General features: G+C 41.0%; 2 pseudogenes across 1 annotated transcript in view; both read right to left on the bottom strand.

Annotated features, from left to right (window-relative positions):
- Positions 1–362: 362 nt before the first annotated feature.
- On the bottom strand, positions 363–2,161 carry LOC102748119 (aspartate aminotransferase, mitochondrial pseudogene; annotated as a pseudogene).
- A 1,414-nt stretch (positions 2,162–3,575) lies between these two features.
- Positions 3,576–16,481, bottom strand: part of LOC102749317 (nuclear RNA export factor 2-like) — a 15,356-nt pseudogene continuing 2,450 nt past the window's right edge. The window contains exons 3-14 of the transcript XR_014141445.1: positions 8,989–9,118; positions 8,339–8,420; positions 8,124–8,230; positions 7,927–8,007; positions 7,737–7,806; positions 7,682–7,686; positions 7,525–7,608; positions 7,300–7,407; positions 7,025–7,141; positions 5,816–5,871; positions 5,051–5,093; positions 3,576–4,424 (exon numbers count right to left, since the gene is read on the bottom strand). The product of XR_014141445.1 is annotated as a nuclear RNA export factor 2-like (transcript). The remainder of the gene's footprint in view (positions 4,425–5,050; positions 5,094–5,815; positions 5,872–7,024; positions 7,142–7,299; positions 7,408–7,524; positions 7,609–7,681; positions 7,687–7,736; positions 7,807–7,926; positions 8,008–8,123; positions 8,231–8,338; positions 8,421–8,988; positions 9,119–16,481) is intronic.

Below are 16,481 nucleotides of genomic sequence, written 5' to 3'. Positions count from 1 at the left end.
ACATGGATGGGACTGGAGGAAACTATGCTAAGTGAAATAAGTAAAGCAGAGAAAGTCAATTATCATATGGTTTCACTTATTTGTGGAACATAAGGAATAGCGTGGAGGACATTAGGAGAAGGAAGGGAAAAATGAAGGGGGGGGGATCCGAGGGGGAGATGAACCATGAGAGACTATGGACTCTGAGAAACAAACTGAGAGTTTTAGAGGGGAGGGAGGTGGGGGGATGGGTTAGCCCGGTGATGGGTATTAAGGAGGGCACATACTGCATGGAGCACTGGATGTTATATGCAAACAATGAATCATAGAACACTACATCAAAAGCTAATGATGTACTGTATGGTGACTAACATAATAAAAAAACAAAAACAAAGAAAAACAAGGTCTATTGATAATCTTGTTCAATCACAGGAGGACAAACATGAGGCTGACTGCTAATGTTAGAACTAGGTCTTCCCACAAAGCCTCTTGTAGGTGCTATTCTCATGCTGGATCTGCAGAGGTGCCCCCAGCACCATAAGGTGCTTCAGTTAAAGCTTCTGAAATATTGATTGCAATGGCATGATTGACAGGTTTTTGGGGGGATTATGTCTTTCTTGTACACATAAACTGTTTTGGAACAGCTGGAGTTAAAGATGAGCAGGAGTTTGGTTTTGAGAGACAAAGTTTCAGACACCAGCCACAGATGCCTCTGCCCTATTTCACTACATGTTCTTTTCTGAGAAACACATTCAATGGTTGAGTGTTGAGTACTGTGGTTGAAAGAAATGACCGGCTCACCACCATCTACCTTCCTTCTCCCTCCATATGAATCTCACAACAGCAGATGCTGTAGACAGGAAGGTTGTCTGTGTTCCCTTTCACCAGGGAAATTACTTGGTAACCTGGTGAATGGCATGGGCAAGATAGCCCACATTGTCCAAGGTGACCCCTGCCATAGAGATGTGGCCATCCTTTGTCATGTAGATGGAGAACTCTTTGGTCAGCCTCTCCGCCTATTCAGGTTTAGTCCTGTGAAACAAAACATGCCAATCTGGTCTGTGATGTGCTGTAAGTAGTATGGGGAGCCCTCCTTCTTGAGGTTGGAGACCAGTTGAGTCCACATGCTAATGATGTGGTGGTCCATGCCTTTTACTTCCTGCAACCATTGTATTCACAGGTCAGGGCTGGTCAGGATGGTCAAGGCAATCCAGGCCCCACCGATTGGAGGGTTTAAATACATGGAGCAGATGAAGATCTTCAACTGTGACTCCACCCTTTTGGCTTCATCAGTATCTTTGCAGACCACAGTGAAGGTTCCCACATGCTCACTGTATAAGCCCATGTTCTTGGCATAGGATTGGCAGAGACAAACATTAATGCCTTGTTCAATGAAGATGAAGTGGCATATAGCCCACACATCCTTGTCATCACCACTGGCAAAACCTTGGTAGGCCATGCCAAAGAATGCAAAAAGATTGTTTTTCTTCACCACTGTTGTTACTTCCTTCCATTGCTCAGGGAGGTCCATTCCTGTGGGATTGTGGGCACAGACATGGAGAAGAACATTTTGCTGTAGCACTTTTGAAATATCCTCATAGTGCCTATGAAGTCACAGCTGCATGTCTTGGGGTCTTAGTATCAATAACCATGTAGCTGCATGCCAGTGTCCCTGAAGATGGGTGTATGATTCCCCTAGGATGTGTTGGGCAGAAAGACATCTCAGTTAAACTTAAAAAAATCTTTGCAATAAACTGTCTCCAATCCTCAAGGTCCTGGTTGCAGAAATGGTCTGCATAGTGACATACTGGCTACTTTTCAACACTTCATTGTTCTCACCCAGGGCTAGTTCTGCAGATGCCTTACAAAATTCAGCAAGTCCCACAATGGACAGGTATTCTTTGTCCAAATTTTTTGCAGCAATCTTGGTCTTTGCCTTCCAGCCACTAGGGAGCACATAAGGCTTTCCATTATCATCATAGTAGGCACAAAATTCCAGATTCTTTTTATTTCCTCTGGTGTCTCTCTTAAAGGCTTCTGTGACTCCCAGGATGGGCTCTGGGGGCCCCATCTCCACATGGCTCCACCAGGAGCTGTCTCTGGTGGGAGTTATGGCAGTGAGGCCTGGGTGGAAAGCAGTGGCTACCCAAGACAGGATTTGGCTGGAGTGCAGGAGGGCCATGGTGGGTGGTGAGAAGGCAGAAGGTAGCTACAGGATGGAGCAGCAGGCACAGACACCTTTTTAAAGATTTTTATAGTAATTTATGTTTGTATATGGCGTGAGATAGGGGTACAAATTAATTCTTTTGTAAGTGGATATCCAGTTGTTCCTTAATCAGTTGTTGAAAACACTATTCTTTATTCTGAATATTTATGGCACTCTGGTTGAAAATAAATTGTCCATAAAGGTGAGGGTGTGTGTGTGTGTGTGTGTGTGTGTATGTGTGTGTGTGTACTTTAATTCTATTACATTAATCTGTATGATATCTTTAAGTCATTACCATATTGTATTGATAACTTTAGCTTAGCAGTAAGTTTTGAAATAGGGAATTATGAGTCTTCCAACTATGTTCTTCAAGAACATTTTGTCTATTCTGTGTCCATTGCATTTTCATATGAATTTTAGGATTAACTCATCAATTTCTACAAAGAAACAAGCTGGGATTTTTATATGGATTGCACTGAACCTGTATACTACTTTGGGGTATATTGCCATCTTAACAATATTAAGTCTTCTGATTCAGGAGCATGGGATTCTTTCTACTTATTTAGGCCTCTTAAAATTTACTTCAACAATGTTTTGCAGATTTTGGAGTATACATTTTTTATTTCTTTTGTTAAATTTGATTCCTAAGTATGTTATTTAAATTTTTTATTGAAGTATTGTTGACACACAATGTTACAGTAGTTTCAGGTGTACAACATAGTGATTTGACAAGTCTATACATTATGCTATACTCACCATAAATGTAGCTACCATCTGTCACCATACAATGCTATTATAATACATTGACTATATTTCCTATGCTGTACCTTTTATCCCTGTGACTTATTCATTCCACAACTGGAAGCCTGTACCTCCCACTCCCCTTCACCCATTTTGACCACCTCCCCACCCCCCTCCCTACCATCAATTTGTTCTCTGTATTTATGGTTCTGTTTCCTAAGTATGTTATTTTTAATGTTATTATAAATGGAACTGTTGACTTAATTTCATTTTCTGACTGTTCATTACTGGTGCATAGTAATAAAATGTATTTTTTATATTGATTTTGTATCTGGAAAAAATGTTGAATTTGTTTATTAATTCTAATAGTTTTTTGGTAGTTTTCTTAGGATTTTACATACACATGCTCATGTCATCTGAACATTATATTGTTTTAAAATTACATATATCACAATAAAATTAATATATATTTTTCATGAACTTACTTTTTTGGAAGCACAACATCCAAATAGTTATTTTGTACAAATTAACTGCAAGTTCCTATTATTTACTCCTTCACTCCTTCATTCCTCCCAGCTCCCTCCTATACTTTGAGACTCTAAACACTCACTTCTGAGACCACTGGAGGTTTGTCCCAGACTGAATGGAGAAAGCCTGCATCATTTCCCACTGATTCTGGGAGAAGGTTAGGCATGCAGCTTGAGGAGGGTGAGGGCACTGGAATGGAGAAGGTGCTCTGAGTTTCTTTGGTCCTGGCATTCCCCACAATCAGTTCATCATTCACAATGCACAGACTAGAAGAAAGTTGGACCCTTAGACAACTGGAGAAATGGACAACCCCACCCCCAACAACCATCCTGCTCCCATTGCCACTCGGCTACCAAATTCCTCCCATACCCCTACTGTGCCTGATCCCTGGGTTCCTTGGCTGGTACCTCTGGTCCCCCCACAGCACCCACTTTTGAAGGATTGTCTACCAGCTTCACTAGATTTGTAGATTTAATTCTAATGTATTTACCCTTTACAGAGGCACAAGGAATGGACACTCCAATCCCCATTTTCAGAGTAAGACAGTGAGTCACTGAGGTGTTATAACCTGACCAATGTCACTCAGCTAGCTAGTGAGTGTTGAGGTCAGGAAAAGAATCTGGTATTCTGACTCCAGAGTCCACACTCTTAACCACTAACCTAGACCTCTCCTTAGGTCTACCTGCTGGCTTTCCACTGAGGAAACCTCTAGGCTGTACCACTACATTCCTACACCATTGTCCTCAGGCTGGGATGGGTGTTTGTTCCCATTTTGCACCCACAACACAGCACTTACCTGGAATTGCTGTCAGAAGTCAAAATGAAGATCAAGGTGAAAGCATGGACAGAATCTTGAGAATATCCTTCCATTTCAATGACAACAAACAGCAATATCCCCTTAGAGTTGTACATATTTTTCACACAAGCAGGATTCCCCTTTCAAGGACTTACTTGATAGTCTTGCAGTACCCTGATGGGAGCCAGACAGGGACAATTTTTCACTGGAAGATAGGAGGGGGCTTCAAGGACTGAGAGGGTAACAATAGGGATAATCAACTCCCAGGGGTAGGACCCCCAACATGTATCAGATCCTCTGACAAATACATGTTCACTTGATTCATTTTTAAAGCAGCCCAAGATAAGGGTATTACTAGCTTGTTTTGCAAATGAGGAAACTGAAAGGTTAGATAATCGGACCAAGAATCACAGAGTAAGGAATTGAGATGAGAGCTATAAAATGCCACAGCCTGTGCCTCTAACATGTAAGCTGTGTTGGGTCAGAAAGGCATGGATGTATGTCAGACCAGGATAGTCTGGGGGCAAGGTGGGGATGGGAGAACACAAAGGGAATCAAAAGGAAAGGGAAAGGAAGAGAAGGGAAGGGAAGGGAAGGGAAGGGAAGGGAAGGGAAGGGAAGGGAAGGGAAGGGAAGGGAAGGGAAGGGAAGGGAAGGGGAGGGAAGGGGAGGGAAGGAAAGGGAAGGGAAGGGAAAGGAAGGGAAGGGAGCAACTTGGAAAGCTGGAAGAATTGGAAGGTAGCCAAGCCAGGGGAAAGAAATAGTGGGGTATCTGGGGAGAGGACTCTACAGATACGTACCTTCCTTAAAACCCCCATTGACATGAAAACAGAGCATTGTTTCCTGAAAGGGAAGAACAGTTACTAAGGCTCTCAGTATCCTTCTAAACCTCCTACCCACTTACGACTTTCTTGGTCTGCCCAAGGGAGGAAACATGCTCACCATCTGAATGCTCAGGTCTACAACATAGGGGTTAAGGTCATGCTGAGTTTTGGGCAGCATATTGAGGGAGTCAACAATGTCATACTTTGTATGTTTTAGCAGCTGAACATGCAGGTTTGTGGGGGAAAGAGAAGGAAAGGTCAGGCCCTTGGCCCCTATGTATGTTCCCTTCATGCCCCCTTTCCCATGCTGATCTTCTTGCTTTTCACATTTACCAGGGTTCTTGACTCTTAATATCACTGCTATCCTTGAAGTATTCTTCCAAGCTGTTTCTAGGAAAAAAAGAGGAAAAGGAGGTGGTGGTCCAGGCAATTTAGATGTTTCCAGGAGCTGATATGTGTTTGCTGGGGAGACACATGGCCCAGGAACAGAGTCTGAGCTGTGATACTCACAAGGCTGCATCTTCAGGGTTGAAGGGAATGGTCAGGGAGAAGCAGGCCTCATTGTGTTAAGCACTGAGAGTCATAGATCAAGTAATACATGAAGAAGAGCAAAGGCAATAGGCTATCTCTATGGTTTGGGTCCCCACGGGGACTTGAAAGCTCCCCTCAACCCATGAGCAGACCTATGCTTGGGTGGCCCATTCCAGCCCTCTTCAGCCTCATGGTCCCATGGGTACTTACTGAAGCAGGAACTGAAGGATTAGATTCTTAAGAATCTCAGATCCATTATAGCTTTTCTGGAATCAAAACACACCTTGAAACTATGTGGTAGACAAAGCCTCCCTTGCAACATTCCAAATCATGCTTGGTTCATCCTCACCTTACATTTTCCAGGAGAAATAGCCTGCCCTGGAAATCATCTGCCCTGGCTGGCCCTGGCACCCAAAGTAGGAATGGAAAACATGCAGGTGTTGGGTTGGGGGCCCATTTGTGTTGGCTGAAACTTTGTCACCTATGAGAGCTCAGTCTGAGCCAGGCATGGGGAACGAGGCAGCCACAGGGGCAGGAGACCTACCCCAGAAGGACTAGAGGGTCAAAGCCCCAGGTCAGCATGGGGCTGAGGGTCTGTGGCCCCCTCTTATGATCACCGCCTTCCCTCCTGATGGCCCCAGCACACCTGTGCCTCTCTCAGTCAGTTCCTAGCCTGAGGGATTATAGTCGTGTCGGGCTACCCAGAGCTTCTCTGAAGGACCAGTCAGGTTGATGTGATGTGTGGAAGGAAGAGAGGGGGAAGTGCCTCTGAGAGGCCTGTCCTCTCTCCTCAAGCACCTCTGCCCTCTGCCTTCCATTCCTGCCTCAGGAAGCCCTCTGCTCACTGGCAGTCACCCACTTCTGGCCCCCTGATTCAGGGAAGCCTGGTTTCTCCCAAGGAGGGCTTAGCTCCTGACATTGGGCCAGAGGAACAGGATCTTGAGGAAGAGCCCCCCCCAGGACCTCAGCCTTCAGCATGGGGCAGGAAAGCTACCGTGGCAGCCTGGAATTAGAAAGGGGACCCAATTTTTTCAAGGAAAGTAGGCTCCTCTTGGGGTGAGGGAATCCCCATCTCAGCAGGGAGTAGGAAGGCCTGTCTCAGCATGAGGTCCTGGCTGGAGGACCCTTGGCAGTTCAGTTCATAGCATCTGGCTCAAAGTGGTCACTTCTAGTCCTGGAGAGGAGGACTCCTGCTTCCTGGAGCATTCTCATGGGAAGGAATGCTAGAGACAGCTGGGTGCAGAGTGGAGAAACAGAGCCCAGACCTGGAGAACAAGTGAGTAGGTCATAGGAAGGAAAAGACCTCTAAGCACAGGTCAGGGACACAGAGAGAGGAGAGAGGGGGCCTATAGTCCTTCTAGAGGTGGCAATTCAGGTTCCCAAGGTACAAATGTCCTCAGGAGGCATGACAGAAGTTACCATAGACCTTACATAGGTGGGCTGGTTTGGGAAGGTGCCACACAGAGGGTTCCCTTTCAGCCACAGCTCTTCAAGCTTCAGCCCTTTCATCTTGCCTAACTCCCAGGCTGACTGCACCTGAAAAATACGGGAAAGAAACCAGAGAAATGTCCTAGGAATAGGGACACTTGGGCCCTCCCTCCTGCTCTGGTATCTTCTTCTGCCTCTTGTCATCACTCTGATGAACACAACCACCCACTATCAACCCCAACTTTGATCTGGCTCCCTCTTCCCACCTCATTTTTGGAGAGGTTCAGGATCTTGACTGTGGGGGCCATCTCTATAATGTCAGACAGGCCATCCAGCCCGTACAGTTTGTTGTTGCACAAGTTCAAGGACAAAAGCTTTTGGGGAAGGAGTTAGAGTGACAGTTACTATCTATGGCCTCAGAGACAAATCTTCCCTCTATCCTATGTGTTCCACCCCCTACCATAATACCAGCAGTGGACATAAGGCCTCACCTCAGGGAAATTCTTTTTGATGATCTGCAGAGTGGCAGCCATGCAGTTTCTTCAATTCAGGATTATATCTATATCATGGTCCATCTTCAAAAAGGTGAGAGGAGGCATCAGAAGGCTGAGAGGGATCCAGGGCCAGCATCAACCTTTCCCTCATTACCATCCCTCAGTCTCCCTTCCAGGCAGACCCCCAGAATTGCTACTATCAGTTGTACTTGGGTCAAAGTAGAGTTTATGGAGGTCAAGAGCTTTTTGGGAGATATCATAGCATTTGCTCATGGTCAGCTGCAGAGAAATATGGTGAGAGCCACTGTGAGTCTGTCATGGTGATAGGAAAATTGGGGGCTGGGGAAAGAAGAGGTAGGTCTGGGTGTGGGCACACAATGGGCCTTGAGACTTCATTACCTTTAGCTGCTCCATTTCTTCTGGCTCCAGTTTATTCTGTACAGAGTAAGGTACAGCAGAGGGATTGACATGTATAGATAGCTATAGGAAGGAGAGGTGGGGTAAGCACTAGGAACTCTCATTTTAAGATGAGTGGCCACTGACTGGCTTGTCTTCCTGCACTGGAACTAGGTATGGGTAATATCCTCAACACATACCTTTTGATTTTCCTCATCACAAATCTTGTAGTTGATATCCTTCAATGCAGAGGCAGCCCTAGCATCCTGAATAAAGAACTGGGCCTGGTCTTTAAAGTAATGGAAATACAGGGATTGAAAGCAACAGCAATAGTGTCAGAGGCCAGTGGACCCTGCTGAGCTATCTCTCCCTCTTCCCTGTTCCCATTTATCCGGATTCACTACCTGTCTTACATCGACCATGGTGAAGGGGACACTGCAATGGCTCTGTATTGAATTTATTAGCCATGTCTTGTTATACTTTATTCCATAAGGAGTCTAAGGATGAAAAGAAGGGATGGGAGAGAAGGGAGACAACAGGGCAGTAAGACTGTAGAACAGACCCAACCTGGTGATCTATTCCAACCTTCTACTGAGCTTTAAAAGGCTTCCAAAGTAGGGACTATGGACATGATTTTAATTTTTTCTTTTGCCAGACATGGATTTTCTAATTTTCCATTCTCCCTATTTGAATATTTAACTCCCAAACAATCAAATTTAGATATTTAAATGATTTTCCTTTAATAAGGTAACAGAAAATCCTATGTGTTGAAAACCCTACCTGTTCCTCTGACAAGGAATTTGGAGAGTATAGACCTCCACACTCAGCTTAAGCCAAACTGTGGCATCTGGTGAGGAGTTGCTCCATATCCTTGGCAGTAGTTTCCACCTTTGCCTTTAGTCAACTTCCTCTGACCTTCCTTCAGTCAACCTGTTCCCTTTGAATTGGTTGTGTGAACCTGCCCTTTGTCCTCAACAAAGTTCCTAGCATCTCTATATGAGACCAACACAACTCCCCTTGATCTGCCTCTCTTGCACATTCCCTATTTTTTGTCAGGATACTTACTGTGATCCTGAACCAGCCCCCTGGGTTTCCATCCTGTGTGTTCTCCATATCCCTCTCTGGAAATGTTCTGTCTTGGTATTCATTATGCCATTTCACACAGCTATTGTTGGGTTGGAAGGTAGAGAGAGTGCTGTGGGGGAAGTGGATAGAAGGGAGTGTCCATAAATATATAGAAATGCATAGAAATGCTACAAAACCTTCTATATACTCTCACCTCAATAATGCCAATTCTAGAATTAGGATTGCTCAGTTGTTATTCCAGTTCTATCACTCTTCACTTTCAGTGAGAGAAGAAAAAGACTATGGAGAACAAAAAAGTTGCAGTCCCAGGGGCTGCAGCATGCAAACCAGGCTGCCTGATCACTTACTGTCTTATTTGAGGGTCCTACTGGGAATCCCTCATTGCCATGTTTCCATCAACCTCCTGAAGTTGGGAAGGATGAAGCTCATATCCACACGTTCATAATGAAGCCTCCCTTTGCCAAAATTACCCTGGGGAGAATCCCCGCCTTTATTTTTCTTTAAGGAGAGCTACCTTCATTTTTATTTTAAATAAAAAATAAATTTAAAATCAAATTTACTTTAAAATTAAGAAAAAACATACAAGTTTGAAGACACATCAGTGGTCTCATACCATGTACCTCATCTTGGCCTAACATCATGGTAGGGCAAGCAAAGTGTCAACCTGCCTATATAGAACAATCATACAAACCCCAGAAAGCAAACTTCTCTACCTGTCTATATATGGGAGCCTTATTTGACAGATGGCATAATCAGGGAAGAAATCTTGAAGTAGAAGGTAACTATGTAGAACCATTTAGAAAATGGTGCGGCATTTATAAAGAATAGAAGTATGAACGTTCATGAGTTATACACTAGGAAGGCATCTGAATCTTGCCTTCTTTCAGGCCTCTCTAATCTAACAACTTCACCACAACCTGGTAGGCAACCTCTCTCTCACCTCCTAAATCCAATAAACTACCAAATTGACTTCATTAACATCAGCAAGCTGTACTTTCTTTTTTAGTATAGTACAAGCTTTAATGTCAGGAGAGACTGATATAACAGCCTTCTAAACTGTCCCTCTCCTTCTAGCCTTGCTCTCAACAATATTCCGAAATATCCTGAGTGAGCTTTCTTTTGTTCAGCCTGAAATGTCCTTCAGCTAAGGAGACAATTATTTCTAACCTCTGGTCTTTTATAACAAGGATCTGAACAATGAACTGGAATGATAGATGTCAACTACAATTTCCAAGTGTTTAGATACTTTTCTGTTTACTTTCTGTTGTTATATAGATTGATTCCATTATGGTCAGAGAACATACTCTATATTTCAGTTCTTTTACATTTGTTGAGGTTTGTTTGATGGCCCAGGAGATGGTCTATCTTAATGAAGTTGCATGGGAACTTGAAAAAATGTATACTCTGCTGTTGTTGGGTAGAGTATTCTGGCATATGTCATGTAGATTCTGCTACTGTATTGATTATATTATTCAGCTCTTCAATATTCTTGATGATTTTCTCTCTAGTAATTCTATTACTTCCTGAAAACAAGGTGTTGAGATCCCAACAATAATTGTGGATATGGTCATTTCTCCTTTCAGCCTCATCGGTGTTTGCTTCATGTACTTTGAGATTCAGTTGTTTGGATGTGTATACATTAAAGATTGTTATGTCTTGCTGGTGAATTTATCCTTCTACCATTATGTAATATCTTCTATGTCTCTAATTTTCTTTGCTCCAAAGTCTCCTTTATCAGATATCATGGCCTCAGGTATGCATATAAACATGTTTGTTTGTTTGTTTTAATATTTCACACTATTCACTCCTACAGTTTTTCTTTTTTGGCCCCCACACTTGCCACCACCAAGATATCTAGTTCACCATGTGGCAAGATTTGGAAGTTTTTTCTGGAATCTACAGAAGTAAGATTGTCTCAATTATCTCTCCCAAAGGTAGGGTCACTAAGGGTATTTTATTTTTACTATATTCAGCTAAAACAATGTACCAGTTGGTAGTAATACTAGTGGTTTTGGGGGAGGGAGGATTAAGGCAATTAGATGGTTAGAAACCAGATTTTCTTTGGGTTTTAACATTTAAGGTTTTCTAGGCTTGTGTGTTGCACATTGTACATTAATTACTCCACATTGTCTCAGAGCATGCTTACAAGTAAAGATCTATTCATTCCTGGTCACTCCATGATGCACTGATTATGAACAGGCCTTGAATTAACTCCTTTGGGAAGTGGTTACTTTCTACTGTGTGACCTGCTGTCAGAAAAGTCCTGCTACTCACAACTTTTGATCTTTTCCTTGTATGGCACATGGAAATGAAACTAAATTATTTGAACCAGAAATTCCATATGCTTAGTGTCCAAAACTTGGAGTTAGCCTAAGTATTCTCTTTCTCTCATACCCCACACCTAACTTATCAAAAAATTCTCTCGGCTTGCCCTCAAAATATGTCCAAAGTCTAGCTACTTCTTGCCCCTTTATTGCTACCAACCTGGTTGTTACCAACATCAATCTTCTGTATTATATTGCCTTCCAACTGGCCCCTCTGTTTTCACCCAGGCTCCCTCACTATCTATTTTTAACTCAGCAGGCAGAGTGATATTTTAAAGTGAGTGATATTTGATATAAGTAAAATCTTGTCAGTCTTTTGCTATAAAAATCCTATAAAAGGATTTGAAGCCCATCAAAATGTTAAAAGGTGAGTTCATCATGATAACAACAACACAAAGAAACCTTATTGTTGACATTTGCAGAAGCCCAGCAAATCAATTTAATTTTATGAAAATTTATAAAGAGGAAGAATCAAATATTTATTCTTTTTTTTCTACATAAGCTGTACATAAAGATAGCAAATTTATTGAGGATGGAGTTTCTCTTTATAAGTGTATTCTAGCTAATATAAGAAGGCATGATAGAATTTGAGCATCATCATTTTAAAACTCATAATTAAGTAAGGAACCTATACAATGGTGATAAATGGCTGGTAAATATCACACACACACACACCAATCAGACATAATGTGCTATGTTATAGGCACTGTCTATAAAGAAGTCTTGTCAAAAGCATCAAACCTGAATCTGATCAAGTCTTTTAATTTCTTGTTTCAGCATTGGAATGCAATGAACCAGTTTCTTTAACAAACAAATGTGGGGGAAGGGTATGTGAATATATTTGGTACTGTATATTTGTATGCTATGGGATATATTATGCATTTATGCAAATATATATATCTGTATTTATATATAGATATATATATATAAAATATAATCATACAGTAAAAATATCTGTAACCTGCACTTTTTATTTAACAAATTTTTGATGTCATTGCATGTTCAGAAATATTTAATAGATTTTTATCATTTGGCAAATTAATATGTTTTTTCTTTAATGACATTGTAGAAATTAAAGCTAAGATCACTTATTCACCAGGGCAAGAACTGAGGGTTGAATTTCATTGAGCTGGAAGCTCAGGAAAAAATAAATAGGATTAATCTGGAACATATCTTTTTTATATTTTAAAAAGGTGGAAATAATAATTTCTGATTTTCATATAATTTGTACATTAGATTATCATTTCAGTTAGAATCTTAATTGTCACAAACTTTAACCTACTAATACAGTTTCAAATTTTAACAAATCCAAGATTTTGCTACAATAAGCTATTATGAAAAAGATTATACACACATTCTATATATTTCATAGTTTTCCATGTAATAATTCCCATAAGTTGATTATTTTGGTCAAAATATGAATATTTTCAATTTTAAGAAATTTTTATAAGTGATATATATATACTTACACCTATTTGCATGCTAATCAAGAGTGAGCTTATTTACTCACCAGTGTTTACTTGCTGATTAAACAATTATCTTTTGAATTTATATTTGGAATAGCATTGACTCTAATAAATATATATATTCATATAAAACAGGAAGACATAGCGGAGTGGGGATCCAGAATCTATTGTCAGTGGAATAGTTGAAATATGAGAGTGGCTGAAGGCTGGAACTGACCTGAGGGCCTCAGAAGAAGGAGCAAATAGTCAAAAATGGGAGGATAAGATGATGATGTGTGCTTGTAATACAATAAAACAAGAAAAATGTCTGAGGTACTCTGTGCTGGCCAGACACACCCATCCGGAAAACTTAATGAAAAGCATATTACATGTGTTTTCCTGTTCTTGTTACCTTATCTTCTAGACATTAGAGAAAGCACAGTGCAGAAGACAGCAATTATAATAAGGACTCTGCCAAACTAAGCATGAAAAAGAAATAAATTTAGAGTTTTCCTTCCAGTACTGACAGATGAGCTAACTTGGACCAAACTTCCAACTAAGAACAACTAGGAAAGTGTGAAAAATCATTTAAAATAAAATATTATTTGAAGGCATCAAAGAGCTAGCAATGTCATAAGATGTTACAGAGCAAAGATCAGAGGGAAAAAGAAACTCCAGAAGGCAATCCCAATGTTTAGGGCTACTTTTCTTTTAGCAGCAATTGATGATTCCTAAGGAGACATGTGAAATGCTTAAATGCTGGCAAGTTTGTGATAGATTTTCTACAGAGTCATAGGGCTAAGTACATAAATGTTGAAAGTGGGGCATCCAAGGGGAGAAGATCCTGGCAAACCACTCAGGCTTAGATAGGGACCTCCAAGATCTATGCCAGGCAAGTAAGGGCAAACTGGAACTAGATCAGTCCCCCAAGGGACTGAAGTCCAGATTAATAATCTCAACCACCAGTGGGATTAAAGGGATTTGGGGTTGTTTGTTGCTGTCTGGCAGTTTATCAGGAAAAACGAACAAATTTTACACAAAAACCTTTTTCATGAAGAAAGATAACTTCATTCTAAGACTGAAGTAAATAAATCTACAATGTATTACATATAGTTCCCTGAAAAAAAATTAGAATAACTAGTTTAAAAAAGAGATAAGATAATATGATTAAAAATCGAGGAATGAAAAAAGACATTAAAAACAATCCACATGAAATCCAAATAATGGCATTATTAGATACAAACTTTAAAATAATCATGGTGATGGGAGGGCACGTACTGCATGGAGCACTGGGTGTTATAAGAAAACAATGAATCACGGATCACTACATCAAAAAGTAATGAAGTATGGTGACTAACTTAACAAAACAAAATTAAAAAATAAAATAATCATGCTTATAATTGTCAAGAAAATATTAAAAATTGAAAATTTTAGCCAAGAATTTGAAAATATAAAAATGATTGAAAATTCTAGAACTCAAAAACACAATACCCGGAATTAAGAACAATTATGGTATTAGCAGCATATGAGACACACTGAAGGGAGATTTAGAGAAATAAATGAAGGGTCTGAAGAAAATATCCAGAATGAAGTATGGAGAGGCAAAATGATGAATGATATAGAAAGAGATGGAGCAATTTAAAAGGGATGCAGTAAATATATCAAACATGTTTAATTGGAGTCCTATAAAGGAGAGAGAAAAGTGCAGAATAGTATTTCAAGATACAATGTTCAAGGGGTGCCTGGGTGGCTCAGTCGTTAAGCGTTTGCCTTCGGCTCAGGTCATGGTCCCAGGGTCCTGGGATCGAGCCCCACATCGGGCTCCCTGCTCGGCGGGAAGCCTGCTTCTCCCTCTCCCACTCCCCCTGCTTGTGCTCCCTCTCTTGCTGTGTCTCTCTCTGTCAAAAAATAAATAAAATCTTTAAAAAAAAAAAAAAGATACAATGTTCAAGAAATTTTGAAAAGTAACATAAGACATCAAGTCACAGATGTAAGAAGAAGTATATATGCCAAGCATAGTGGGGTATGAGGAAAACCAAACCCAGGTCCATCACAATAAAGCTGTTGAAACCCAAATAAAGAGAGAAAATATTTAAACAGGACAGAGGAAAAACAACAGATTATCTTAAAATGAGCAAAATTAAGACTGATATATAATGTTTAATCTGAAATAATGAGAGCTTAAAGAAAGCAAAATTCTATCTTCATAGTGTTGAAATAAAATAACTGTGTACTTAGAATTCTGTGTCTATAAAACACTTACCTTTTGGAAATGGAAGTTAAATAAGTAGACATTTTAATGCAAACAAAAGCTAAGCAAATCTGTCACCAGCCAACTCTGTCATTTTGATGAACATTATTGTTCTTAATTCCGGGTATTGTGTTTTTGAGTTTTGCTTCAGCCCATTTCTTCAAAAGAGTAAAAAATAGCCTGGGCCCTTGCTACTCCCCTGCCAGGCCATCTAAAGAGGGCTTGGCTGGGTGTCTGTGGCTTAAGGTGGGGGAGGAGGCTAGAATCCTTCCAGCTCTATGAGGATCTGAGGCCAATACCTCATGTTGACCAACTCACCTATGGGGTGACCTGAAGGCAGTGACCTGTCACCACTGTCCTCAAAGGGCATTTGTGAAGAGAATCTGTGGGGTCTAGAGCTGGGAGTTTGTGGCAGATCTGATTACAGCTCTTGAGGATGGTAGGAGCAGACCCTAAATCCTTATTAAGGCCACGCAAGTAAGGTGGAGTTCTTACAGGAAATTCCTTCCCCAAGGACATAGATAGGAGAGTCCTGGCAGCCAGAGGAGATTAACTTCCTGTTCTTACTGCCCCCCTGAGTTGGCTATCAGCCTAACACTCAGGGAACTCTTTCCAACCTAGGGATCTCCACAGAGGCATTAAGTAAAGAGGACTGGATAACAGATACTTGTAGCTGCAAAGGGAGAGAACTCTGAGGCTCAGCTGTAGCCAGGCTCTGTGTGGGCTGCATTACATTGTGTTCCTTCATGAATTCCTCACAAGGAGACTCTTTTTATTAAATTTAATTTTATTATGTTAGTCACCATACGTTACATCATTAGTTTTTGATGTAGTGTTCCTTGATTCATTGTTTGTGTATAACACCCAGTGCTCCATGCAATACGTGTCCTCCTTAATACCTATCACTGGGCTAACCCATCCCCCTCCCCCAAAACCCCCAGCTTGTTTCTCAGAGTCCATAGTATCTCATGGTTCATCTCCCCCTCCGATTTCCCCCCCTTCATTTTTCCCTTCCTACTATCTTCTTTATTTTTTTTTAACATATAATGTATTATTTATTTCAGAGGTAGGGGACTGTGATTCATCAGTCTTACAAAATTCACAGAGCTCATAATAGCACATACCCTCCCCAATGTCCAGCACCCAGCAACCCCATCCCTCCCACCTCCCACCACTCCAGCAACCCTCAGTTTGTTTCCTGAAATTAAGTCTCTTATGGTTTGTCTCCCTCTCTGGTTTCATCTTGTTTCATTTTTTCCTCCCTTCCCCTATGCTCCTCTGTCTTGTTTCTCAAATTCTTCATATCAGTGAGATCATATGATACTTGTCTTTCTCTGACTGACTTATTTTGCTTAGCATAATACCCTCTAGTTCCATCCACATCATTGCAAATGGCAAGATTTCATTTTTTGATGGCTACATAATATTCCATTGTGTGTGTGTGTATGTATA

Source organism: Leptonychotes weddellii, chromosome X, assembly GCF_054177405.1.
Source record: "Leptonychotes weddellii isolate Sample4059 chromosome X, ASM5417740v2, whole genome shotgun sequence".
NCBI lineage: Eukaryota > Metazoa > Chordata > Mammalia > Carnivora > Phocidae > Leptonychotes > Leptonychotes weddellii.
The sequence above is the reverse complement of the archived record's forward strand: the minus strand, read 5'-3'. Positions and strand labels throughout refer to the sequence as shown.